Below are 14817 nucleotides of genomic sequence, written 5' to 3'. Positions count from 1 at the left end.
GACACACTCTAGAAGGAAGTGACATCATCTCTGTTCTGAGGAGATTGTGTGTGAATTGTGGGAAGAAGGATTGAAAGCGAGAGCATGAGATGCTGTCAGAATCATGGGGAGAGAAACACACAGAGAGATGGAGAGAGGAGGGAGCTCTCAGCCAGCAAGTGCAACAGCACGGAAACCGCCTCCTCTCTGCCACAAGGAAACAGAGAAGACTGAGCTTGCTGCAGCGATCCTTTGGGAATGTCCTGGAACTTGGCTGCCTGTGGGAACCCCCCCTTCCCCTGCAGTGGATGGCATCAGAGACAGCGCTGCTGGAGGACAGCTCGGAAAGGCTCTGGGGCACTAGTCTATCCACTGGCATTTGCTGAATGCAGAGGGGAGGAGGGGAATTGGACAGGACATGAAAGGGGCAGCCAGGAGGGGCCACCCTCCCGGTCAGAGAAAGAAGGGACTGTTCAAAAGGAACAGCCTCTCCCAGGCCTTTTCAGCCCTTAATTCCCTGTGACATGCTCTCTAGGCGAGTGTGGCAGGACATGGGGGAGGGGTAGAGAAAGTTCTGTCGGGTGAAGGCTTAGAGAAAAGAGCAAGGGAGAGAGACATGTTACAGCGAGACAAGATTCCAGCTAAACCTAGATTTAGTTTAATCCAACATCCTCATGTGTGACATTAACCACAGAAGAAGGTATACAAGTAAATACATGAGCTGAACACAGCTGCAATCTAAGGAAATAGGTTTACACATATCCCATTAGACATGAGACACCACCTGCATCCACACAGCCCCTGACAAACCGACCCAAGAATCATCCACTCCCCACTAGCCAAATACACAGAGGAATGAGCTGGCATGTTCACACCGTCACATGCAGACACCCAAGGCACAACACCTATACCCACCCAGTCTCACCACCAGCCAATAGTAATCCCTCATCTGAAACTCTTCCTCCCCCACCCCTCCAATCCACACAGGCAATGGGCTCACTCTCACGTATATCACCTGTATAATCCTGAAACTGCCTACCTGCTATCGGCTCTCCACTCAACCCCGTCATCTGCCCTCTCCTGGGAAAAGGAAGCAGGAGGCCCTCAAGTGGCCAAACTCTGGGTCCCCTGTGGCACCAACAGTTTGTTAAGACTCAAACAGGCGTGCTGGAAAGAGAGAGTCTTGCTAGGGAATGTCTGTAGAGAGGCCCTGAGATTTAGTGAATCTGCTGTCCCGAGGCATTCGCCATCTCCATCCCTGCATGAGATAGCAGGCTGTGTGTGGCATGACACAGGCACTGAAAACCATCCATGTGACACACCTCATCCATGTGACACACTTGTAACCCCCCTGCTGTCAACCCATCTCCCCAACCCTAGCTCCAGGAGGGGCTCGCAGCGTTTAACGGAAAACCCAAATGAGAGAAAACAGTTGTGTTCTGAAATCTTCAGCCAGGCCTTCATTCCTCTGCCTGTGACTACAGAAACTCCATTTCCTTATGATCCCGGCTCCAGAGACTCTGGCTTGTGTAAAATGCTGCTGCCATCTTCTCACACACACTCACAGATGAATGACCACATTCACCCCAAAATACTCCATCATTTCCTCACTCATTTCAAAGTTAGGTTCAAAACTGCCCTCAGTGTTCTTAAAACCATCCCAGGACATGCTGTAGGAGTGTAGGTGACCTCAAAACCTTCTCTCTGCCTCCTCTCTTCATCTAGCCTTGGCCTCTTCTCTATCCTGCCATGCAGTCTGACAACTGTAGCTGTAAGAACCTTCTCTGTGGCATCTTATATCTCTTCACCTCTCAGATGGAATCCTATTGTCCCTTGCCTGTACACTTTTATTTCTCTCCCCTTTTGAAATTATTTAACTCTGTTAGATGTGTTGAGTTTGTTCGTATATTTCATACAGATGTCACAAAGGTTGTATTGTACTGAAGAAAATAATTAAAAGTGTACCAGCAGTTGAAAGCAGCCAAGCAAGTCTATCTCAGGTGCCCACAAGCCAATGAGCACACTTCACCATACTCTCGCTATACCCTGAGCGTCCACTGGATTACAGCCTACTACCACACATCCCAACAAACCACATCACCACTGGACAGGTTTCCAACTCCACCAGACAGAGTGTTCTCCTGGAACCTGCACTCCCCCTGACCACACAAGTATGCCAGATATGGTACATGCCCCATAACTCACGTGCTGTGTCACCACAAGTGCCGCACACAGAGCCCCTCCCTGTTCCTGTGAGTACACCAGACTACACGCACGTACTTGTACTCGACTCCCGCGGAAATCAGCAATTAGAACTTGTACAAAACAAGATCAGTCTTCAATCGGTTATTTTTAAAGCCCCTAAATGGAGCTCTTTCTGCTTCAGAGTCTGGATCCTCACAATCTGGGAACTGTTCTTCTATTGGGGGGGGATGTGATTTCATCTTTAGGAAATGTTTTAAGACTGGTGGGGAGGTGCTTTTTTGCCTATGGCTGCACACTTACAAAGAAACATCTCTTCCTGCTGACTCTTGTGCGAGGCTCACAGTGTGCACTCTGAAGGCATGCCAGTGTGAATTGAACAGAAAGGATGCATTCCTAGATCACTCTCCTGCACAATTTGCCCATGACAAATGTAAGCATTATTAGTATCTCCAAGCAGAGTTGGTAAAGCAGCAAGGGATGAACCCCAGAATAAAGGGAAACTGAATTCCCCTCTCATCCCAGAAGTAGAATATGTCTCCAAGACAGGGCTGGGTTCCACTCTGGAAGCAGTATGGGAGAGAAGCTAAAGGCTGAATGAACAGGGAGACTGAATTTCCTTGACACTCTAGGAGGGCAGGGCTGTGTTTTACTGGTAGAAGACTATATTTCTCTTGATGGAAACCCACAGCAACTGCCGGAAGAACCTCTCTGCTTCCCATAAGAGGAGCTGGTGTGCAGGATGGTGGAGCGTTTGGAGAATGGGCCCATTACTGAGGTAAACAGTTATTAGGAATAAAAAAAATCCACTTCATTCTATTTAGAGCTAAAGCTTCCAAAGACAAGGGTTCCTGAATATGGGGTGGGGAATAATGGGGAAATTGATGGGGACTTAATATTGGAATTTATCACAAGTTCCAACTTCACACCTGATCTTAAAGGTTCTCCCTTATTCTTCTCCAGGTCCTTCATGATGGGAGACAAGAGAGGGAAAATGAAATGAAGCAACCACAAGAGAGACAGGACTATGGGTATGTCTATACTACAGCTGCTACAGCACCACAGCTATGGCACTGCAGCTGTGCTGCTGTAGTGTAGTAGTGCAGACACTTCCTACACCAACAGAAAGGGTTTTTCTGTTGATGTAGGTAATCCTCCTCTCCAAGAGGCAGTAGCTAGGTGGACAGAAGAATTCTTCTGTTGACCTTGCTGCATCTACACCAGAGGTTAGGTCAACCTAACTATGCTACTCAGGGCATGACATTTTTCACAGCCCTGAGTGATGTAGCTAGGTCGATCTAAGTTCTGGTTGTAGACCAGGCCTCTGTTCCCCATTTGAGAAGGGAAAGACTCAAGAAGCCTCTTTAGGTCAGGACTCCTAGGGTTGGCGTATTTCAGATTTATGTGGCCCAAGACAAAGTCATTGCACCACAACCCAACCTAGTTTATTAATGACATTATAATAATGTGCTTATGTCTAGTGCAGCATCACTACCTAATGAAACAGACACCCAAACTAAATTCTGGAAATCAAATTGTCCTGCAAGCCCCAAGGAACAAGTATTTACCTCCAGGCCCAATACTGCTTAACTTATGAGATCTGGCAAGATCTCACTCCTGCAAGTGGAATGACGTAGGCCACAAAACAAAAGATATTGTTAGGAGCTAGAAAAGACCAACCAGCTGGCCCAACACATTGCCCCATCTCCAATTTATCTTATTCCTGCCTTCTGCTTTCTCACAAAATCCCTTTCCCAGGCCTCATCATGCTGCAGACACAAATCAAGATGTCTTCTGAGCACTTCCATTGTTCAAACTTAAATCATCCCCTTGGTCCCTTACTCCACATACTTCTTTCCCCTTAGTGTGAAGTAGCTCTCCCAAGTTCCCTATTTCCTCAAGTTGAGGTGACATCTTCTACATAGCTGAATGCTCCAGCAGCTTTACTGCAATCCCTTTTGGAATTTCAAAAGTCTCCATCAGTCACCCCTAGAAGGCCCCCTTTCCCTCATGATAATAAATTAGGGCTGTCAATTAATCACAGTTAACTCACGTGATTAACTCGGAAAAATTAATCGCGATTAATCGCACTGTTAAACAATAGAATACCAACTGAAATTTATTAAATATTTTTTCTAAATGTTTTTCTACATTTTCAAATATATTGATTTCAGTTACATCACAGAATACATAGTATACACTACTCATTTTATATTATTTTTATTACAAATATTTGCACTGTAAAAATGATAAACAAAGGAAAGAGTATTTTTCAATCCACCTCATACAAGTACTGTCGTGCAATCTCTTTATCATGAAAGTGCAATTTACAAATGTAGATTTTGTTTGTTACATACCTGCACTCAAAAACAAAACAATGTAAAACTTTAGAACCTACAAGTCCACTCAGTCCTACTTCTTATTCAGCCAATCACTAAGAGAAAACAAGCTTGTTCACATTTATGGGATGTAATGCTGCCCGTGTCTTATTTACATCACCTGAAAGTAAGAACAGGTGTTCGCATGACACTGTTGCAGCTGGCGTCGCAAGATATTTACGTGCCAGATGTGCTAAAGATTCATAAGTCTCTTCATGCTTCAGCCATTGTTCCAGAGGATATGCTTCCATGCTGATGACACTCGTTAAAAAAATAATGCGTTAATTAAATTTGTGACTGAACTCCTTGGGGAAGAATTGTATGTCTCCTGCTCTGTTTTGCCCTGATTCTGCCATATATTTCATGTTACAGCAGTCTTGGATGATGACCCAGCACATGTTGCAGAATGAGGGGGGATAGCTGCTTTCAACTACCTGAAAGGGGGTTCCAAAGAGGATGGATCTAGACTGTTCTCAGAGGTAGCAGACGATAGAACAAGGACTAATGGTCTCAAGTTGCAGTGGGGGAGGTTTAGGTTGGATATTAGGAAAAACTTTTTCACTAGGAGGGTGGTGAAGCACTGGAATGGGTTACCTAGGGAGGTGGTGGAATCTCCTTCCTTAGAGGTTTTTAAGGTCAGGCTTGACAAAGCCCTGGCTGGGATGATTTAGTTGGGGATTGGTCCTGCTTTGAGCAGAGGGTTGGATTAGATGACCTCCTGAGGTCCCTTCCAACCCTGATATTCTATGATTCTATGTTGTTTGTTTTAAGAACACTTTCACTGCAAATTTGACAAAACGCAAAGAAGATACCAACGTGAAATTTCTAAAAATAGCTATAGCACTCGACCCAAGATTTAAGAATCTGACGTACCTTCCAAAATCTGAGAGGGATGAGGTGTGGAACATCTTAAAAGAAGTCTTAAAAGAGTAACACTCCAATGCGGAATCTACAGAACCTAACCACCAAAAAGGAAAATCAACCTCTGCAGGTGGCATCTGATTCAAATTATGAAAATGAACTTAGAATCATAGAATATCAGGGTTGGAAGGGACCTCAGGAGGTCATCTAGTCCAACCCCCCGCTCAAAGCAGGTCCAATCCCCAGACAGATTTTTGCCCCAGATCCCTAAATGGCCGCCTCAAGGATTGAACTCACAACCCTGGGTTTAGCAGGCCAATGCTCAAACCACTGAGCTATGCCTCCCCCCATATGTTGGTCCGCACTGCTTTGGATCGTTTTCGAGCAGAACCCGTCATCATCATGGACGCATGTCCTCTGGAATGATGGTTGAAGCATCAAGGGACATAATTTTTAGTGCATCTGGCATGTAAATATCTTGCGGCGCTGGCTAGCTCTCACTTTCAGGTGACATTGTAAACAAGAAGCAGGCAACATTACCTTCTGCAAATGTAAACAAAACTGTTTGTCTGAGCGATTGGCTGAAGAAGAAGTAGGACTGATTGGACCTGTAGGCTCTAAAGTTTGACATGGTAGAAAATATCAAAAAACATTTAAATAAATGGTATTCTATTATTGTTTAACAGCACGATTAAGCGCAATTAATTTTTTTAATTGCTTGACAGCCCTAGAATAAACCCAACTCTCTAAACCTTTTCTTTAAATTAGATTAATCAGAAGCGGTATCATCTTCACTCTCCTCGCCAAGACAATTATTTTCCTGTAGGACAGTGGTTCTCAAACTGTGGTCCGCGAGCTCCATTCAGGTGGTCCGCGGATGGTTCCCTCTAAGGTGCGTGCCTGGGTGGCCACACATGAGAGAATAAAGGGCCACCCATCTAATTAGTGGAACCGCACAGGCATGGCTCCACTAATTAGGTGCTTGGACTCTGGAGAAGATGCACATGTAAGGTGAAGTGGTGGCCTTGGGGGAAGAGGGAGTAGGTGGGAGAGGGCAGTGGGGCGAGAAGAGGAGGTGGTGGGAATTTGGGACCTGCAGGGCTGCGGCGGCCAGAGAAAGAGGCGACTTTCCCCAGCTCTAGGGCTGCGGCTGCTGGGGGGAGACGGCCCTCCTTCCCAGCCTTAGCTCTGTGGCGGGGGAGAGACCCCACCCTCCTTCCCATCCCCAGCTCAGGGATTGCTGCAGTGGGGGAGAGAGGGCACATCCATCGCATTAGAAAGGTAAGACTACTGATATTAAAATATGAGTAGTGTGCTTTTATTTGTAGAACAAAAAAAGTTAATTATTATTAAGTTTTTTTATATATAGCGCTTTTATCCAAAGTGCTTTACAATAGTTAGCTAATAGTACAAACAACATTTGGAAAGATCATTAAGTGGTCTGCTGAGACCCTCAGCAATTTTCAAGTGGTCCACGGAAAAAAAAGTTTGAGAATCACTGCTGTAGGACAGTGCTCACAGCACTGCATACAGTATCCGACACAGGGCCTAACTATCACTGTATCAATTTCTCTTAAGCAATAATATTATGGCCAACGCCAAGCAATCTATAACTATTAGTCAGGCTTCAAAAAATCATGAAATAGGCTAAAAAATCATGAGTTTTTAGAAATAGCAAATTTGGGATTCTTTTTATTTGTCTTCTGGGTTTTTAGCCTTTAGGATTCACGTATTTTCTTCAACCATGAAGGCTAGAAATTCAGCTTTCATTAAAAAAAAAAAAAGTGAGATTCTCACCTAATAACATGACCCCATGAACAAAATATTATGAAAGTTGACAACACTGTTTGATTAACTTATTCCCATGGGATGGGACCAGGCAATGCTCATAGTATCCAAGGTGAAATCCAACAAATGCCTCCTATAGCCACAGTATCACCTTACCGACCTAGTACCTTGCTTGCTTTTCTAGAGCTGACTGGCCAGTATTAATGCTATCTTAAGGCATGAAGGTGTTCTTTACCAAGTTCATTATGTTCTTTGAAAGGAGCCTCTTTTTGCAATCCCTTGAGACAAACATACAGCAACATTTGAGCTGCTGAGGTGTTCGCTCAATATCTATTTTGCAGCAATTGTTTCATTTCTGCAAAAAATGCTGAGACTATTTTACAACTTATGGTGGTTTTGGCGCAGGGATCAGAGGGAGTCCTACATGGAGATAATCAATTCCCTAGCTAGCTACACTTTTGCTAATTGCAATATTGCTCGTCCCTCCCAGGGCCTTACAATCAGCAGTGAAAGGCAGGATGGAGGATCAACAAAATTAAAGAGAAGTTGGAATGATTTCTCTGTCTCTGGAGGCACCCCCTCTCTGGATACTGCTAAACTATCCCTGGCCAACAGGATTTGTCCCCAGGACTCAGATTCATAACAGAATGCACCACATGATTCCATGCAAGAAAACATTTTTTCAGTTGTGGCTATGAGAAAGCATTTTTGTCTAAATGGGGAAACAAACGAGTAGATTCCTCAATCCCATACCCTCCCTTCTATGAGTGGACACACCCAGTGCAAGGATTTATCATAGAACCAGGAGGGACATTTTTGAAGGGAGGGGGGGTACACACACACTTATTAAAATATTGGCAGCACAGCACTGGTGGTTTGTGACAAACTAGTCAGAAATGCCTGCTAGTGATCACCAAAAGTGAAGAAACTAATCAGGTTTCTAAGTCCTAAACTGGCTTCCCAAGTCCAGGAAAGAGGAAGTTTTGTGAACTATGGAAACTGCTGACAGTGGGCCCAGTCCTGCTTCCACTTAAATATTGGGACTTTTGCCTTTAATCAGAATGGGTCAGATTGATCTCAGAGTTTCATATTTACTAGAATAACTGAACACAAAACATCTCCATGTATTACTCACCAAGGAATGACTTTGACAAACCCAACAGATAATGCTGCCTTGGAAATGGTTAAGACTAACCATTGCATTTGGAAGATGATCAAAATCTAGTGACATTAATTTGGTTAAAAACAACACACAGGTGGTGTGTCAATGCCAGTGTCTGCAACTACTCACATTTGGTGCTTACAAGACCAGAATCTGAGCTGATGATTCCAAGCTTGAGCTAAAATACCATCCTAGTAATTCCAGAAAACTGTGTTTAAAATGACAGACATTACAAGGTTTCGCTCAGGCCATGTCTACACTACCACTTATGTTGGCAAAATTTATGTCATTCAAGGGTGTGAAAAAACCCACCCCTGAGCGACACAAGTTTTGCTGGCATAAGCACTCGTGTGCACAGCGCTATCTCGGCAGGAGAACTTCTCCCACCGACATAGCTACCGCCACTCGTTCAGGTAGTTTTATTATATTGACAGGAGAGCTCTTTCCTATCGGCATAGAGCAGCTACACAAGTGAGCTTACAGCAGTGCCGCTGAAAGTTCGGTAATGGAGACATGGCCTAAAACTTCTCCACAGAGTTCTACAACCTGCCATGAGCCAACAGGCAGCTTTTAGGGATATTGGTGCCTGATGATTCCGTCACTGTGAGTGGGATAGGGAGAGCGTGCTGAGAGAAGAAATAAGATTGAGGTTGTGACATTTGTAAGAGAGTTTGCAGATGCAGCATGGACCTGATTTTCAGATATACCGAGAGCACACAAACCCAACTGAAGGTAATGGGAGCTACAAGTGTTCACTACATCCGAAAATCAGCCCGTGCGCGTATACTACAAAGGCATCAGCCCAAAGGTTGTTAATTTTACCATGACACATGCACTGGAGATGGTAGTTTGTGGTTTTGTTATAATATCCTAAGGGCGTATTCAAAATATACTAATTCATGCTTGTAAACTATACAACTCTCAACTTGCCTACAGTAAGAAAAACAAAGGGCTTGGTGATGTCTGCTAGGGCTGGCTATACTAGGAAATGATACTTATGAAACAGAATATTTGAGTGCCAATTAGACTGCCTTATTTACTTTAAACAGGCTAATTTCTTACTACAATATTGCTTAAAATAGGTATTAGTCTTAGAAGAATGTTTTTAGACTTTATGAAATGCTTGTAAATTGCTGCGTGCATTAATCTCACTTTTAATGTCTATATTCCATGCTATAAGGGAATATATAAGTTTTGCTTTATAAGTTTGAAAATGTTTGCTCTGAATTTGTGAACCCAGGCATGCGACTCATTCTCCCCTCCTCCGCCCATTAAGAATACCTGTCAAGATTAAATAGGCCATTAAAGAACATCACAATACAAAGGACTGGTGAATGGCCCTATCACGCCATGGAAATGCTACGTGCAAGGATGCAAAGAAGCTGGTCTCATGGATTGGAAGACTAAATGTAAAAGATAAAACAGAGTCACAAGACAATTTTTCATCTCCTTGCTGTTTGAACTCTGACAGGAGCAGAGACTCTAAACCAGGGGTAGGCAACCTATGGCATGGGTGCCGAAAGCGGCACTTGAGCTGATTTTCGGCGGCACTCACACTGCCCGGGTCCTGGCCACCGGTCCGGGGGGGCTCTGCATTTTAATTTAAATTTTAAATGAAGCTTCTTAAACATTTAAAAAACCTTATTTACTTTACATACAACAATAGTTTAGTTATATATTATAGACTTAGAGAAAGAGACCTTCTAAAAACGTTAAAATGTATTACTGGCACGCGAAACCTTAAATTAGAGTGAATAAATGAAGACTCGGCACCCCACTTCTGAAAGGTTGCCGACCCCTGCTCTAAACTAAGGCAGAGATCCCTAGGGTTTACCCCTGAGTTCACCCTGAAAGACATTTTGAACTGACAGATTACTGCATCTCCGTCATCTTTAGGAACCATATATGATAACTAATGTGCATATGTTTGCTTGCTTTAACCTGTAAATAACTCTCATTTCTTTTTCCTAGATAGTAAATCTTTAGTTAGGTTATTACAGGATTAGTTACAGTAGTTGTCTTTGGTGTGAGATCTAAAGTACAAATTGATCCAGGGTAAGTGACTGGTCTCTTGGGACTGGGAGCAATCTGAATATTTTGTGATTTTTGGTGTAAGTGACCATTTATCACAAAGTCCAGCTTGCTTGGGTGGCAAGATAGACTGGAGAGCCTAAGGGGACTGTCTGTGACTCCAAGGTTGTAGTGTTATAGCAGGGGCAGGGCCGGCTCCAGACACCAGCTTGCCAAGCAGGTGCTTGGGGTGGCCCCTCTGGAGAGGGGCGGCACGTCCAGCTATTCGGCAGCAATTCAGTGGACGGTCCCTCACTCCCGCTCAGAGCGAAGGACCGCCCACCGAATTGCCGCTGCAGCTCGCGACTTTTTTTTTTTTTTTTGCCACTTGGGGTGGCAAAATCCCTGGAGCCGGCCCTGAGCAGGGGTGGCCAACCTGTGGCTCCAGAGCCATATGCCGCTCTTCAGAAGTTAATATGCTGCTCCTTGTATAGGCACTGACTCCAGGGCTGGAGCTACAGGTGCCAATTTTCCAATGTGCTGAGGGGTGCTCACTGCTCAACCGCTGGCTCTGCCCCCACTCCATCCCTTCCTGCCCCCTACCCTGAGCCTGCTATGCCCACGCTCTTCCTCCTCCAAGCCTCCTGCATGCCATGAAACAGATGATTGGGACTCTTTCAGGAGGCGCTGATCGGCAGGGCTGCCAGTGGGCTGGAGGCGCTGGGAGCGGCGGGGGGGTGGTGTTATGGGGGGCTGCTGACGTATTACTGTGGCTCTTTGGCAATGTATATTGGTAAATTCTGGCTCCTTCTCAGGCTCAGGTTGGCCCACCCCTGAGTTATAGTGATCCGGGAGTTCACATTTGTTACTCGGTTGGGGAAATCTAATTACAGAACATACCACCAGTTTGGGGTGTCTGCCCTGTTTTTGGCATTCTGCCCTGAGATAGGCACTAACAGTCGTGAAACGTTGCTTGGTCGGCTGATGCCTGGAGCTGGCCCTGACTGTATCTTAAAGTCTAACAGGGTTTGCACAATGTGGAGTAACACTGCAGCTTAGGTATAATGGGATTTGCACCATGCAGGATAACACAGCAGTTTACAGTGTACCGGGGTTTGCACAGCACAGGGTAACTCTGCAACTTACAGTGTAATGGGGTTTGCACCACACAGGGTACCATTGCAGCTTACAGTTTAATAGTGTTTGGACCACATTTTTGGGGGGTGGGTGGGAGGGTAACATTGCATCTTACACTGTAAAAGGGCTTGGATCAAGCAGAGATAACGCTGATGCTTCCAATGTAACCAGGGCCGGCGCTTCCATTTAGGCGACCTAGGCGGTTGCCTAGGGCACCAGGATTTGGGGGGCAGCATTTTGCCGCCCTTGGCGGCAATTCGGCGGCGGGGGGTCCTTCCGCGCTCTGGGTCTTTGACGGCAATTCTGCGTCGGGTCCTTCATTCGCTCCAGGCACCAGCCGACCAAGCACATGCTTGGGGCAGCACCTTGGGGCGGGGCGGCACTCAGTTTATTTTGTTCTTTTTGATTCGGCGGGGCAGTGCTGGAGGGTTTTTTTGGTTTGTTTTTGTTTCCGCCGGGCGGCGCTCGGAGGGGGGGCTTGGGCGGCGCGGCGTTCGGGGGGGGAGCAGCGGCTTGGGCAGCGCGGCACTCGGGGGTGGGGCTTCGGGCGGCGCAGCGCTCGCGGGGCAGGGGCTTCGGGCAGCGCAGCGCTCGGGGAGGCGGGAGTTTGGGCGGTGCGGCACTCAGGGGGGTGGGGGCTTCGGGCGGCGTGGCGCTGGGGGGGACTTCGGCGGCGTGGCTCTCGGGGGGGGGTGGGGGCTTGTGTGGCGCGCCGCTCGGGGGGGGGCTTCGGGCGGCGCAGCTCTCGGGGGGGCGGGGCTTCGGGTGGCGCAGCGCTCACAGGAGGGGTGTTACGGCGGGGCAGCGCTCTTTTATTTGCTTGGGGCGGCAAAAAACTTAGAGCCAGCCCTGGATACAGTGTTACCCAGCATGGTGCAACCTCCCCATTACACTACAAACTGCACGGTACTCCACATGGTGCAAACCCTGTTGTACTGTAACCTGCAGAGTTACTCTGCATGGTGAAAAGTTCTGTAACTGTGTAGAGAGAGGCCTGCCCCATTGTTCCTTCAAGAATGCATGGCTCATTTGCATGGGAGCTGAGGCCCTGGGCTGGGAGCTGGGGGGCTGAACTGGAACTCACCTCTGATTTCTTGACATTTCCATGGCACTTCTCACCATTGCATCACCATCACTGCCTGGCCTAGCAATATTGTGCACTTCCCAAACCTTATTTAGGGAGGCCTCACAGCACCCTTATGAGGCAGGGAACTATAATCCCCCATTTAACAAAGAAGTAACTGAAGCCCAGTTAAAGTGGCTTGCACACAGAACCAGGAAGAAAACACAGATCTCCAGTCTTATCCATCAAATCACAGACTCCTAGAAATTAGACACAGAAAAGACCTATTAAGGTCATCTAGTTTCTAGTCCATGTACCCCAGGACCAATGCAATATTGTCTGCTGTAGTCAGGCTTGAAATCATTCCATTTTTACTGGTAAATGTCAGTAAACGCCAATTTCACTGTACACACACACAAACCAAAATTATTTCCATCTATAATAATCAAAATCTACAGATAGACAATGTAAGAAAAATGCTGTGTGAGAACTTATTAGAGTTTGATTTAAGGATATTTACTTTGTATATTTTGACATGTGATGTTAACAATTTGTGTTTTAATGATTATAAAGCTTTAACTTTTTGAATCTCAATATCTACTGTCTTTAAATAATTATTGTCTGACATTCCCCCATAATATCCTCCAACTGTGACTATTTAGATAGATTAAAAAATAACAATGCTTAAAACCCATGATCTTGCACAACTGTGAAAATTTAAGTTGATAAAATAAAAAAATACTTAAAATAAACATCAATATTATCTGTCAAAATTATAAAAAAAAAATACAAATCTAATTCTGACAAACCTATTTATTCTATTTATTATTTCCTGAAAGCACCTAGATTACTTAGGATCTGAGTTTGGGATTCCTCTTTCTACTTTTTGTTTTAAATGACAAACAATCAAGCTTGCACTACTTCCTTGGGATGCTCTTCCAGTCCACTCTCATCATTAAGAAATGTTTCCTAATACTCAATATAAACTGTCCTTTGGTCAATTTTAGCCCATTATTTTCCCACAGACAACCATAAACACTTCCTCTCCCTCCTAATTTTTATGTAAGATACTTGAAGACAGTTACATATCCCTCCCTCACCACTGTCTTTTAGTCAAGCTAATACATACTTAGCTTTTAAAACCTTTCCTCATAAATCAATCCCTCTAGCTCCCTTGATCTTTTTCTTTTTGAAAGTGCTCTTGAAATTCTCTCCAATTATCTACTAAGGAGTACCTAGTACAATTACATATTATTATAGAGACATCCTTCAGGACAGGAATAACTTCCATTGACCCCAGGTGCCATCTTATTATCATCAGTCTCTGAAAGAGGGGCTATCAAATAGCTTCTCTGTGGCATAATTCCTCTGCAAAATCCCAATGTTTTTTGCTGCCATATTGCATTGCAAACACATATCTACATTAGCTGTTCACTATCACCCCTAAGTCTCCCTTAGCATTCCTGCCCTCCAGTTTTCTCTCCTGCACTAGGTTATTCTTAGAAGTATTCGCCTGCATTTTTCTAGATGGAAATCTCATTTTATTTCCTGCCCATATTTCTGGACTTTTTAGATGCCTCTTTATGATTTCTGTGCCCTGGGTGGAGAATAGTAGGGAACGAGGTGCACCAATGCCCAAGGCATTTGCAATGCATTCCAATTTAGGATCACGCATAGTTTTCATTTATTCTTTTCTTCATCATTAATAAAATTTAATAAAACGTAACCCAGCATCAATATTTACAGCACTCCCTCCCCCCCCCTTTGAAACTTCTCCCTAACTCTATATATTGCAACATTTCCCACCTGGATACAACTTTCCAGCTACTTTTCACTCCATGTATCTGGTCTCTTATCTAAAGTAGCTGGAATTCACTTTTCCAGTAAGATTCTGTGAGACACCACACTGAATGATCTTCTGAAGTCCAGAGGAACATTGCTTTTCAAGACAGGGCTTCTTTCAGCTCAGGACTAATCTAGGCCACATAACAACATCACAAGGTATACAGTTTCACTTTTAACATTTTCCCTACTGCATTAAGGAAGCTGTGATCAAATGCCAAAGTAACAGGAGCTCTGTCTAGTGAAGGACATGTGCACGACAATGAATCATGAGTGTTTGCATGTACAGGCTGGGGTGGATGTTTGGACCTGTACCTATGTTTCCATGAAGTGCCACAAGGACAGTACTGGCACAAGAACAATGGATATAATCTGTCCATGAACAAATTCAGGCC

The 14817-nt window shown here is 44.9% G+C and overlaps 1 protein-coding gene across 8 annotated transcripts in view; it reads right to left on the bottom strand.

The window, feature by feature from the left end:
* The window catches only part of DAGLA (diacylglycerol lipase alpha), a 102481-nt gene that overhangs the window by 60438 nt on the left and 27226 nt on the right, over window positions 1-14817 (bottom strand). For 2 of the 8 annotated variants that reach the window (XM_065591821.1, XM_065591823.1), the window contains exon 2: window positions 1019-1146. The exons of the other annotated variants lie outside the window; for them this stretch is intronic. The gene's annotated coding sequence lies outside the window, so the exon portion shown is untranslated. The remainder of the gene's footprint in view (window positions 1-1018; window positions 1147-14817) is intronic. 8 annotated transcript variants of the gene reach the window in all.

This window comes from Chrysemys picta, chromosome 4 (genome assembly GCF_011386835.1).
Source record: "Chrysemys picta bellii isolate R12L10 chromosome 4, ASM1138683v2, whole genome shotgun sequence".
Classification (NCBI taxonomy): Eukaryota; Metazoa; Chordata; order Testudines; family Emydidae; genus Chrysemys; species Chrysemys picta.
Note: the sequence above shows the minus strand (reverse complement) of the source record. Positions and strands in the feature narration are given on the sequence as shown.